Here is a 10,404-nt window from a genome sequence, read left to right on the forward strand (position 1 = left end):
AATAAAGTACTCATTTGTTTCATGCATGCACCCATACATACCTGCCTTGTAGGGAGGACATAATTAGGATCCAGTTTGGACACAAATGCCCTGAATCCAACATCATCCACAATACTGAAGGGCTGTGTGTCCTTCACTATCATGGAGACGAGGGCTTCATCCAGCTCTGGTTTTCTGGTGGCTGGTTAAAAGAGAATAAATACAGTGTCTGTTACCTGTCTTTATTTGCACAACAAACAAAAGTGAACAGGGAAAAATTGTGATGGTGCATTTGTAATATTGTAATGACTTACCTTGGCTGGGTGAAGCTCCAGTTTCCTCCTTATTCTCATGCAAGGCACGGTAACGCTTCAGCATGGATGAGGTGTTGTTATTGTACCCCAACTCACCTTTGAATAAAATAAGAAACTGTGAAAAATACAGTTCTTGATAAGCAAACCTAATGTGTCTGAAATAGATTTAGCTTAACTTATTAGGAGTTATCAAATCAAAGTGTTCCCACACAGGGGAAATCATCCTCTTCCTAGCTGGGTCCATCTTATCACCTCCTTCTCTCCTCACTCTCCTAAATCTCCAAACTATCCAAACTCTCAACTGACCGCAACTCTCCACCAACAACCCACATTTTGAACGGAGCCTGAGGGGTTAGTTCATCGGGGATCTCAGGCCTCGTAGCAGCAGTAGAGGTCTACTCAGCGATCAGCTGATCACAAGAGTAAACAATAACAGTGCCCCCAACCAGAAACGTGGAAAAATTACGGTCCATTGTCTGACCGTTAACTTAACACACGAGAGAAAGAAAAAAAAAACAACTCCGAAGAGGAGAAAGGCTTAAAAAATACCAATAACAACACACTCAAGGAGGAGAGCTGCTGCAACAGGCTGCCGCTAGCGCGGCGCCATCTTAGCTTGAAAGATGAGATTTGTGTTTGTATTCTTTTTTCTGAAAGTCAGATGTGGATCAAACTCTGTATTTTAATGCAGTTTGATTTTGCTTTGGTTCAGCTGAAGTTTCTGTTGAGTTGATCGTTCTTATTGGGAGCATAAATAAATCAAATTGGCGAATTTCGGTTAGCTTTTGATGTCGCTAATCCGCATTGCATTGTGGGAAAACGGAACAACTTCCTTTTTTCAATGAAAACAATCTTTTTCTGTCTTTTATACAAACCTGCTTGTCTTGTCAGCACCATCAACATTAACTTCACATCGATACATAATTGTACGATGACCCCCAAAAAGTTTGTTTACCTCTCAAACCTGAAGTGAGATTGACAGTGTGGAGAATGACCTCGTTGTCTGTGACGTATTAACAGTATCGCTTCTCGGCCTTTTGGCTAAGATCAAGTGTAGTATCTGTTCTTATCAGTTTAATATCTGATACGTCCCCTACCCGGGGACCATATATATATTAAATTGATTTTTGGAGCAGGGAGATGGAATAGGGGCTTGCTCCGTCCACTCCACGCATCGACCTGGTATTGCAGTACCTCCAGGAACGGTGCACCCCCCTAATACATGTTAATAATAAAACAGTTAACTTATTGAGGTATCATTATATCTCTGACGTTTTCTCAGTAGTGCCCGAGCATCACTGCGGAAAGCCTCATTGTTTTTCGTAAAAATGTTCTTACTCGTTCTTCGATGTTTTTATTTTTATGTAAAGTGATTTGCCTTTTTGGAGTCTTCATCATATTTATACTCTGCTTCGTCTTAAATATTCCCGCAGTTTGTTTTGTTCTCCACTAGATGGTGCTGGAGCTCTGCATGTTGTTGTGTAGTGTTAACAGACAGGTAAATAATATATTATAGTAATACGATCTTCTCATTGTTTTTAGTGCAAGTACAAGTTGGGACGTCAAATAAAGTAGTTTTGTTTGAAAAAAAAAAAAAAAAATCTGTTCTTATCAGTTTAATATCTGATACGTCCCCTACCCGGGGACCATATATTAAATTGATTTTTGGAGCAGGGAGATGGAATAGGGGCTTGCTCCGTCCACTCCACGCATCGACCTGGTATTGCAGTACCTCCAGGAACGGTGCACCCACATCTAGGTGTTAATAATAAATTAAAGAACCCGTTAATAATAGTCTATGGTGCAGTATTTAGTAGGCATCATCTTTAAGATTCAATGTGTGTAATAACCATAGAATAATCACACTTTTAGTTTGAGTTGTATATATTTCTGACCTCTTATTACTCTGGTTATTTATAAGTTCCCTTAGTGCTTCTTTTTCGTTACAAATACTTTTTTCTTTTTTTTAATAATTACCATTTAAAAAAATAAATATTCACAAGTGTTAGATTTATGTTTTAAATATCACAAAATATTTTTTCTCTTGTTAGATTTCATTGCTTTCTGGCTCATTCCCCAAAAGTAAAAAGATCGACTGTGTAGTTCCTCTTATGTGGTTTTACAGTCTTAAAAACACTTCCTATATGCGGTGAATTGATTTTATTAATAAAAAAACAATGTCTTGCTGTTAACCATTTTCAGAGAAGCATACAATATTTGTAGATGTGCAATCTGTGCAGATGTGCAGTTATTTAGGTACATCTAGCTAAAACTAATTCAGTCTAATATAAAAGTCCTGCAATAAACCATTCATTCACAGAGGTTATTATTGATCCAGTTTTGTTGAAACAGTTTTATAAAGGCTCTGTGATCGTGCTGGCTGCGGTTGGTGGTGTTGAACTGTATTGTTTTATCCTCCACTGCAGATTACAATCCTGCTCTAAAACAACCAGAGTTGTTCAAACTCCAGACCAGTAGGTGGCAGCAGAAGGACTGGATGTTAGATTTCTGCCCCCAGTTAACAAAGGAACAGGAAGTGGCTATAGTGTTAGCTGAAAGATGAGATTTGTGTTTGTATTCTTTTTTCTGAAAGTCAGATGTGGATCAAACTCTTTTTTTTTTTTGATGCAGTTTGATTTTGCTTTGGTTCAGCTGAAGTTTCTGTTGAGTTGATCGTTCTTATTGGGAGCATAAATAAATGAAACTGGCGAATTTCGGTTAGCTTTTGATGTGACTAACACGCATTGCATTGTGGGAAAACGGAACAATTTCCTTTTTTCAACAAAAACAATCTTTTTCTGTCTTTTATACAAACCTGCTTGTCTTATCAGCACCATCATCTTTAACTTCACATCGATACATAATTGTACGATGACCCCCAAAAAGTTTGTTTACCTCTCAAACCTGAAGTGAGATTGACAGTGTGGAGAATGACCTCGTTGTCTGTGACGTATTAACAGTATCGCTTCTCGGCCTTTTGGCTAAGATCAAGTGTAGTATCTGTTCTTATCAGTTTAATATCTGATACGTCCCCTACCCGGGGACCATATATTAAATTGATTTTTGGAGCAGGGAGATGGAATAGGGGCTTGCTCCGTCCACTCCACGCATCGACCTGGTATTGCAGTACCTCCAGGAACGGTGCACCCCCCTAATACATGTTAATAATAAAACAGTGAACTTATTGAGGTATCATTATATCTCTGACGTTTTCTCAGTAGTGCCCGAGCATTGTTGCGAAAGCCTCATTGTTTTTCGTAAAAATGTTCTTACTCGTTCTTCGACGTTTTTATTTTTATGTAAAGTGATTTGCCTTTTTGGAGTCTTCATCATATTTATACTCTGCTTCGTCTTAAATATTCCCGCAGTTTGTTTTGTTCTCCACTAGATGGTGCTGGAGCTCTGCATGTTGTTGTGTAGTGTTAATAGACAGGTAAATAATATATTATAGTAATACGATATTCTCATTGTTTTTAGTGCAAGTACAAGTTGGGACGTTAAATAAAGTAGTTTTGTTTGGCCTTGCTCTCAGTTTTTGTCGAGGCTTTTAAGCCGGGTCGTGACATTGTAGTTTTTTTTTCACCTTTTGTTTTTTAAACCTTGTAAATATTTTTATTTTTTATCAATATTAATTTTTAATCCTACTGAATGATGTTTTCTAGAGTGTGGTGCTGTTCATCATCTCATACACTTATTAAATAAGGTGGTCAGTGCTACAGTAACCACGAGTTGTGGAATGTCAGTTAATAAATGCATCAACAGAAAAACTTTTTTTTAGACATTTTAGACGACATGCTATAGTTTCACTTCTTTTTCATAATTTAGACGACGTAAGACTTCATTTTTCCAATGAATATAAAAACTTATTTTTTTAAAAACATGACATTTTCAAACTGGAATTGAGCCAATGACCAATGAGAGGAACCAGCACTAACCATTAGACCACTGTGCCTGTGATACTACAGCTTTCTTGTATGAATTTGACGACATTCTTATAGTATGACTTTTGTTTTACATTTTAGACGACATGCTGAATTATTTCATATTTCTTTCATTTATTTGTGTTTGAAAGCTTAGTTTGTGCTTTGGAGCAGAGCATGATGTGCCTCCACCGTTTCTATAAATGGGGACAAATTACCTTTGATACGTTTATCAACGTAGCATCGGTTACGTATGTGCACTGTTTTTTGTTTTTTGTTTTACTATTGACCTCGTTTTAAGAAGCTGAAGTTGGTTTCCAGTTGGGCACTTAACAGGGACATTCAGCTCAGAGCGATCGATTCTCCATTTTTTGCACATTTTAATGATTTAAAAGTTTGTTCATACGTTTCAGATGGACGGACTTTCACGTTTCACGTTTCACAATTTATTCTATTTGTGAAAATGCAAAAGGTGCTGCTGTTCACACTCCAGACCAGCAAATGGCAGATGTGGATGTTTCCCACCACAACAATGCTCGGTGCTCGGGCACTACTGAGAAAACGTCAGAGCTATAATGATCCCTCAATAAGTTAACTTTTTTATTATTGACATGTATTAGGGGGGTGCACCGTTCGTTTATTCATCCTCCTACAAATAACGATCAACTCAACAGGAAGTTCAGATGAACAAAAGCAAAATGAAACTGCAACCAAACATAGTTTGATCCACATCTGATATTCAGAAAAAAGAATAAAATCATGTAAACCAACTTTTGTTTTTACTTTGTTGATTTGTTGACTGACTAGAGTAAAAAACAATATTTTTTTAAATAATAATAATAATAATAATAATAACAGGTAAAGTTAGTAACACAGCTCTACAATGTTTTTAAATGATAAAAACTTGACTGAAAAACTGGTTATTACATCTGTTGTATGAATGAGTTGTTTTATTTTCACCAAGTTATCAGGGGAGAGCGCGAACGCAGTCCCCCACTACCAGAAATTATGCAGTCGAGATTCCCACATTTGGGGAATTCGCAGGGGTCAGCACAACCGGAGTGCAATGGCTGAGCCTCGCCCTGGGTGAACCACCTTCATGATCATGGTATCTCCCCTGCCAGGTAAGTATGAGTTGTACACATCACCGACGGGGAAGTCTTTCACACACAAACTGTGTTGAATGTCGGTGCTGACACTTTACAAACTCACAACCAGAGGCTGCAGAGGGCTGCAACTCCACACGATGTCAATACAGAGGACGCACGTGTGTACAAAGGCTGACTGACATTATTAACACTGTATTTCAAACTGCTCCCGTATCCCATAATGCAATGCTGTGTTTACACATCAAAGATCACCTAAAATCTTCATTTCTATCCAGTCATCCTCCAACAAAGGACAAACAGCTCAGCAGGGTGTTCAGCTGAACAAAACATAAATCAGACTGCAAGTAAAAAATATTTGATTCAAATCTCACATTCAGAGAAAACTAAAAACACAGATCAGATGATTTCTGCTCACACACCAGCAACTTCCTGTTTCGTTGTTCAGTCGTGGCGGGAAACTAACATCATCTTCCACTGCTGCCACCTACTGGTCTGGAGTGTGAACAACACTGGTTGTTTCAGAATAGGACTTGATGCAGAGTTTAAAACACACAGTTCAACACCACAAACTGCAGCCTCCTAAACTCTCACACAGCCTTTCTGAAACAGTTTCAACAATCCTGGAACAATAAAACCTCCACACAGTGGACTGTTAATTAAGACAGACAGAAATGTTAGGCTGCGAAACAATAGTCAACATTATTTTTCTTTTTACAATTTTCTGACATTTTAAAGACTAAAAAAGGAATGTGGAAATAATAATTGCCAGATATATCGATAATAAAAACAACATAGTTTCAGCCCTAATGTGGCAAACTGTTAAAATGCTAAAAGTAATAAAGTAATCAATGAAAATCTCTACAGTAAATTTTCAGACCAGTGACATAAATCACAACTTGCGAATCTCTATCGCCACCTACAGGACCACAGAGATAACTGAAGGCTTCCACGTTACAACGGAGCACAAGATTTTAATCTCTGTCATGCATAACACATATAATGGTAATCTATGACCTGTTTTATTATTAACATGTATTAGGGGGGTGCACCGTTCCTGGAGGTACTGCAATACCAGGTCGATGCGTGGAGTGGACGGAGCAAGCCCCTATTCCATCTCCCTGCTCCAAAAATCAATTTAATATATGGTCCCCGGGTAGGGGACGTATCAGATATTAAACTGATAAGAACAGATACTACACTTGATCTTAGCCAAAAGGCCGAGAAGCGATACTGTTAATACGTCACAGACAACGAGGTCATTCTCCACACTGTCAATCTCACTTCAGGTTTGAGAGATAAACAAACTTTTTGGGGGTCATCGTACAATTATGTAACGATGTGAAGTTAATGTTGATGGTGTTGATAAGACAAGCAGGTTTGTATAAAAGACAGAAAAAGATTGTTTTTGTTGAAAAGAGGAAGTTGTTCCGTTGTCCCACAATGCAATGCGTGTTAGTCACTTCAAAAGCTAACCGAAATTCGCCAATTATATTTATTTATGCTCCCAATAAGAACGATCAACTCAACAGAAACTTCAGCTGAACCAAAGCAAAATCAAACTGCAGCAAAAAAAAAAAAGAGTTTGATCCACATCTGACTTTCAGAAAAAAGAATACAAACACAAATCTCGTCATTCAGCTAACACTACAGCCACTTCCTGTTCCTTTGTTAACTGGGGGCAGAAATCTAACATCCAGTCCTTCTGCTGCCACCTACTGGTCTGGAGTTTGAACAACTCTGGTCGTTTTAGAGCAGGATCGTAATCTGCAGTGGAGGATAAAACAATACAGTTCAACACCACCAACCGCAGCCAGCACGATCACAGAGCCTTTATAAAACTGTTTCAACAAAACTGGATCAAGAATAACCTCTGTGAATGAATGGTTTATTGCAGGACTTTTATATTAGACTGAATTAGTTTTAGCTAGATGTACCTAAATAACTGCACATCTGCACAGATTGCACATCTACAAATATTGTATGCTTCTCTGAAAATGGTTAACAGCAAGACATTGTTTTTTTATTAATAAAATCAATTCACCGCATATACGAAGTGTTTTTAAGACTGTAAAACCACATAAGAGGAACTACACAGTCGATCTTTTTACTTTTGGGGAATGAGCCAGAAAGCAATGAAATCTAACAAGAGAAAAAATATTTTGTGATATTTAAAACATAAATCTAACACTTCTGAATATTTATTTTTTTAAATGGTAATTATTAAAAAAAGAAAAAGTATTTGTAACGAAAAAGAAGCACTAAGGGAACTTATAAATAACCAGAGTAATAAGAGGTCAGAAATACATACAACTCAAACTAAAAGTGTGATTATTCTATGGTTATTACACACGTTGAATATTATAGATGATGCCTACTAAATATTGCACCATAGACTATTATTAACGGGTTCTTTAATTTATTATTAACATGTATCGGAGGGGTGCACCGTTCCTGGAGGTACTGCAATAAGACAAGCAGGTTTGTATAAAAGGTTGAAAAAGATGATTTACATACTAAAAAAAAATATAGCTCGTTTTCCCATAATTCATTGCTGTCATACATATAAAAAGATAACCTAAAATCACCAATTGTATTTATTCATCCTCCTACAAATAACGATCAACTCAACAGGAAGTTCAGATAAAAAAAAAGCAAAATGAAACTGCATCCACATCTGATATTCAGAAAAAAGAATAAAATCATGTAAACCAACTTTGCTTTTACTTTGTTGATTTGTTGACTGACTAGAGTAAAAAACAATATTTTTTTTAATAATAATAATAATAATAACAGAAGTAAAGTTAGAAACACAGCTCTACAATATTTTTAAATGATAAAAACATATGTTTGAATGAGTTGTTTTATTTTCACCAAGTTATCAGGGGAGAGCGCGAACGCAGTCCCCCACTACCAGAAATTATGCAGTCGAGATTCCCACATTTGGGGAATTCGCAGGGGTCAGCACAACCGGAGTGCAATGGCTGAGCCTCGCCCTGGGTGAACCACCTTCATGATCATGGTATCTCCCCTGCCAGGTAAGTATGAGTTGTACACATCACCGACGGGGAAGTCTTTCACACACAAACCGGGCAGACTGCCGGTGCTGACCGTCTACAAATGAACCAAAACCGCAGGCTCCGACTCTACACGATGCCAGTGTAGATGAAGAAGGTTTGTACCGAAGCCCACAATCATTATTCACCTTATATTTTAATACAAAATACTGCTTACCCTATCCCGTGATGCAATGCGGTATTTACATATCAAAAGCGAATTTAAAAATCACCGACTTTAACTTACTACAAATGACAGAAAGCCAAACAGACGTTCAACTGAACCAAAACTAAATTATACTGCAGGCAAAAGAGTTAGATTCACATCATTAAATAAAAGAGAGTAAAAACACACAAATCAAGTTTTCTGCACTAAGATCACTTCCCATTTCTTTGTTTGCTTGTGGCGGGAAACATCCACATCTGCCATCTGCTGGTCTGGAGTGTGAACAGCAGCACCTTTTGCATTTTCACAAGTAGAATAAATTGTGAAACGTGAAAAGTGAAAGTCCGTCCATCTGAAACGTATGAACAAACTTTTAAATCATTAAAATGTGCAAAATATGGAGAATCGATTGCTCTGAGCTGAATGTCCCTGTTAAGTGCCCAACTGGAAACCAACTTCAGCTTCTTAAAACACAGTCAATAGTAAAACAAAAAACAAGAAACAGCACACATACGTAACCGATGCTACATTGATAAACGTATCAAAGGTAATTTATGTCCCCATTTATAGAAACGTTGGAGGCACATCATGCTCTGCTCCAAAGCACAAACTAAGCTCTCAAACACAAATAAATAAAAGAAATATGAAATAATTCAGCATGATGTCCAAATCATGAAACAAAAGTCATACTATAAGAATGTCGTCAAATTCATACAAGAAAGCTGTAGTATCACAGGCACAGTGGTCTAATGGTTAGTGCTGGTTCCTCTCATTGGTCATTGGTTCAATTCCAGTTTGAAAATGTCATGTTTTTAAAAAAATAAGTTTTTATATTCATTGGAAAAATGAAGTCTTACGTCGTCTAAATTATGAAAAAGAAGTCAAACTATAGCATGTCGTCTAAAATGTCTAAAAAAAAAGTTTTTCTGTTGATGCATTTATTAACTGACATTCCACAACTCGTGGTTACTGTAGCACTGACCACCTTATTTAATAGTGTATGAGATGATGAACAGCACCACACTCTAGAAAACATCATTCAGTAGGATTAAAAATTAATATTGATAAAAAATAAAAATATTTACAAGGTTTAAAAAACAAAAGGTGAAAAAAAAACTACAATGTCACGACCCGGCTTAAAAGCCTCGACAAAAACTGAGGAGACGAAGGCCAAACAAAACTGCTTTATTTAACGTCCCAACTTGTACTTGCACTAAAAACAATGAGAATATCGTATTACTATAATATATTATTTACCTGTCTGTTAACACTACACAACAACATGCAGAGCTCCAGAACCATCTAGTGGAGAACAAAACAAACTGCGGGAATATTTAAAACGAAACAGAGGTATGGCAGAGTATAATATGATAAAGACTCCAAAAAGGCAAATCACTTTACGTAAAAATAAGAATGTCCAAGAACGAGTAAGAACATTTTTACGAAAAACAATAAGGCTTTCGCACCGTTGATTGGTGCTCGGGCACTCATGAGAAAACGTCAGTAATTACGATACCTAAATAAGTTAGCTGCTTTATTATTGACATGTATTAGGGGGGTGCACCGTTCCTGGAGGTACTGCAATACCAGGTCGATGCGTGGAGTGGACGGAGCAAGCCCCTATTCCATCTCCCTGCTCCAAAAATCAATTTAATATATGGTCCCCGGGTAGGGGACGTATCAGATATTAAACTGATAAGAACAGATACTACACTTGATCTTAGCCAAAAGGCCGAGAAGCGATACTGTTAATACGTCACAGACAACGAGGTCATTCTCCACACTGTCAATCTCACTTCAGGTTTGAGAGGTAAACAAACTTTTTGGGGGGTCATCGTACAATTATGTAACGATGTGAAGTTA

The 10,404-nt window shown here is 37.3% G+C and overlaps 7 non-coding genes across 7 annotated transcripts; 3 read left to right on the forward strand and 4 right to left on the reverse strand.

Moving 5' to 3' along the window:
• The first annotated feature begins 1,314 nt into the window (after positions 1-1,314).
• Positions 1,315-1,509, forward strand: LOC138197540 (U2 spliceosomal RNA). Its single transcript, XR_011178210.1, has one exon. It is a non-coding gene; the product is annotated as a U2 spliceosomal RNA (small nuclear RNA).
• Positions 1,510-1,861: 352 nt separating this feature from the next.
• Positions 1,862-2,047, forward strand: LOC138197543 (U2 spliceosomal RNA). The gene has a single exon (XR_011178213.1). It is a non-coding gene; the product is annotated as a U2 spliceosomal RNA (small nuclear RNA).
• A 1,207-nt stretch (positions 2,048-3,254) lies between these two features.
• On the forward strand, positions 3,255-3,445 carry LOC138197536 (U2 spliceosomal RNA). Its single transcript, XR_011178206.1, has one exon. It is a non-coding gene; the product is annotated as a U2 spliceosomal RNA (small nuclear RNA).
• Positions 3,446-5,181: 1,736 nt separating this feature from the next.
• Positions 5,182-5,345, reverse strand: LOC138197532 (U1 spliceosomal RNA). The gene has a single exon (XR_011178202.1). It is a non-coding gene; the product is annotated as a U1 spliceosomal RNA (small nuclear RNA).
• Positions 5,346-6,360: 1,015 nt separating this feature from the next.
• Positions 6,361-6,551, reverse strand: LOC138197537 (U2 spliceosomal RNA). Its single transcript, XR_011178207.1, has one exon. It is a non-coding gene; the product is annotated as a U2 spliceosomal RNA (small nuclear RNA).
• Positions 6,552-8,201: 1,650 nt separating this feature from the next.
• Positions 8,202-8,365, reverse strand: LOC138197533 (U1 spliceosomal RNA). The gene has a single exon (XR_011178203.1). It is a non-coding gene; the product is annotated as a U1 spliceosomal RNA (small nuclear RNA).
• A 1,729-nt stretch (positions 8,366-10,094) lies between these two features.
• On the reverse strand, positions 10,095-10,285 carry LOC138197538 (U2 spliceosomal RNA). The gene has a single exon (XR_011178208.1). It is a non-coding gene; the product is annotated as a U2 spliceosomal RNA (small nuclear RNA).
• Positions 10,286-10,404: the final 119 nt, after the last annotated feature.

Source organism: Embiotoca jacksoni, unplaced genomic scaffold, assembly GCF_022577435.1.
Source record: "Embiotoca jacksoni isolate LCO1_2020_lvr unplaced genomic scaffold, fEmbJac1.0.p SCAF_14, whole genome shotgun sequence".
Taxonomy (NCBI): Eukaryota; Metazoa; Chordata; class Actinopteri; family Embiotocidae; genus Embiotoca; species Embiotoca jacksoni.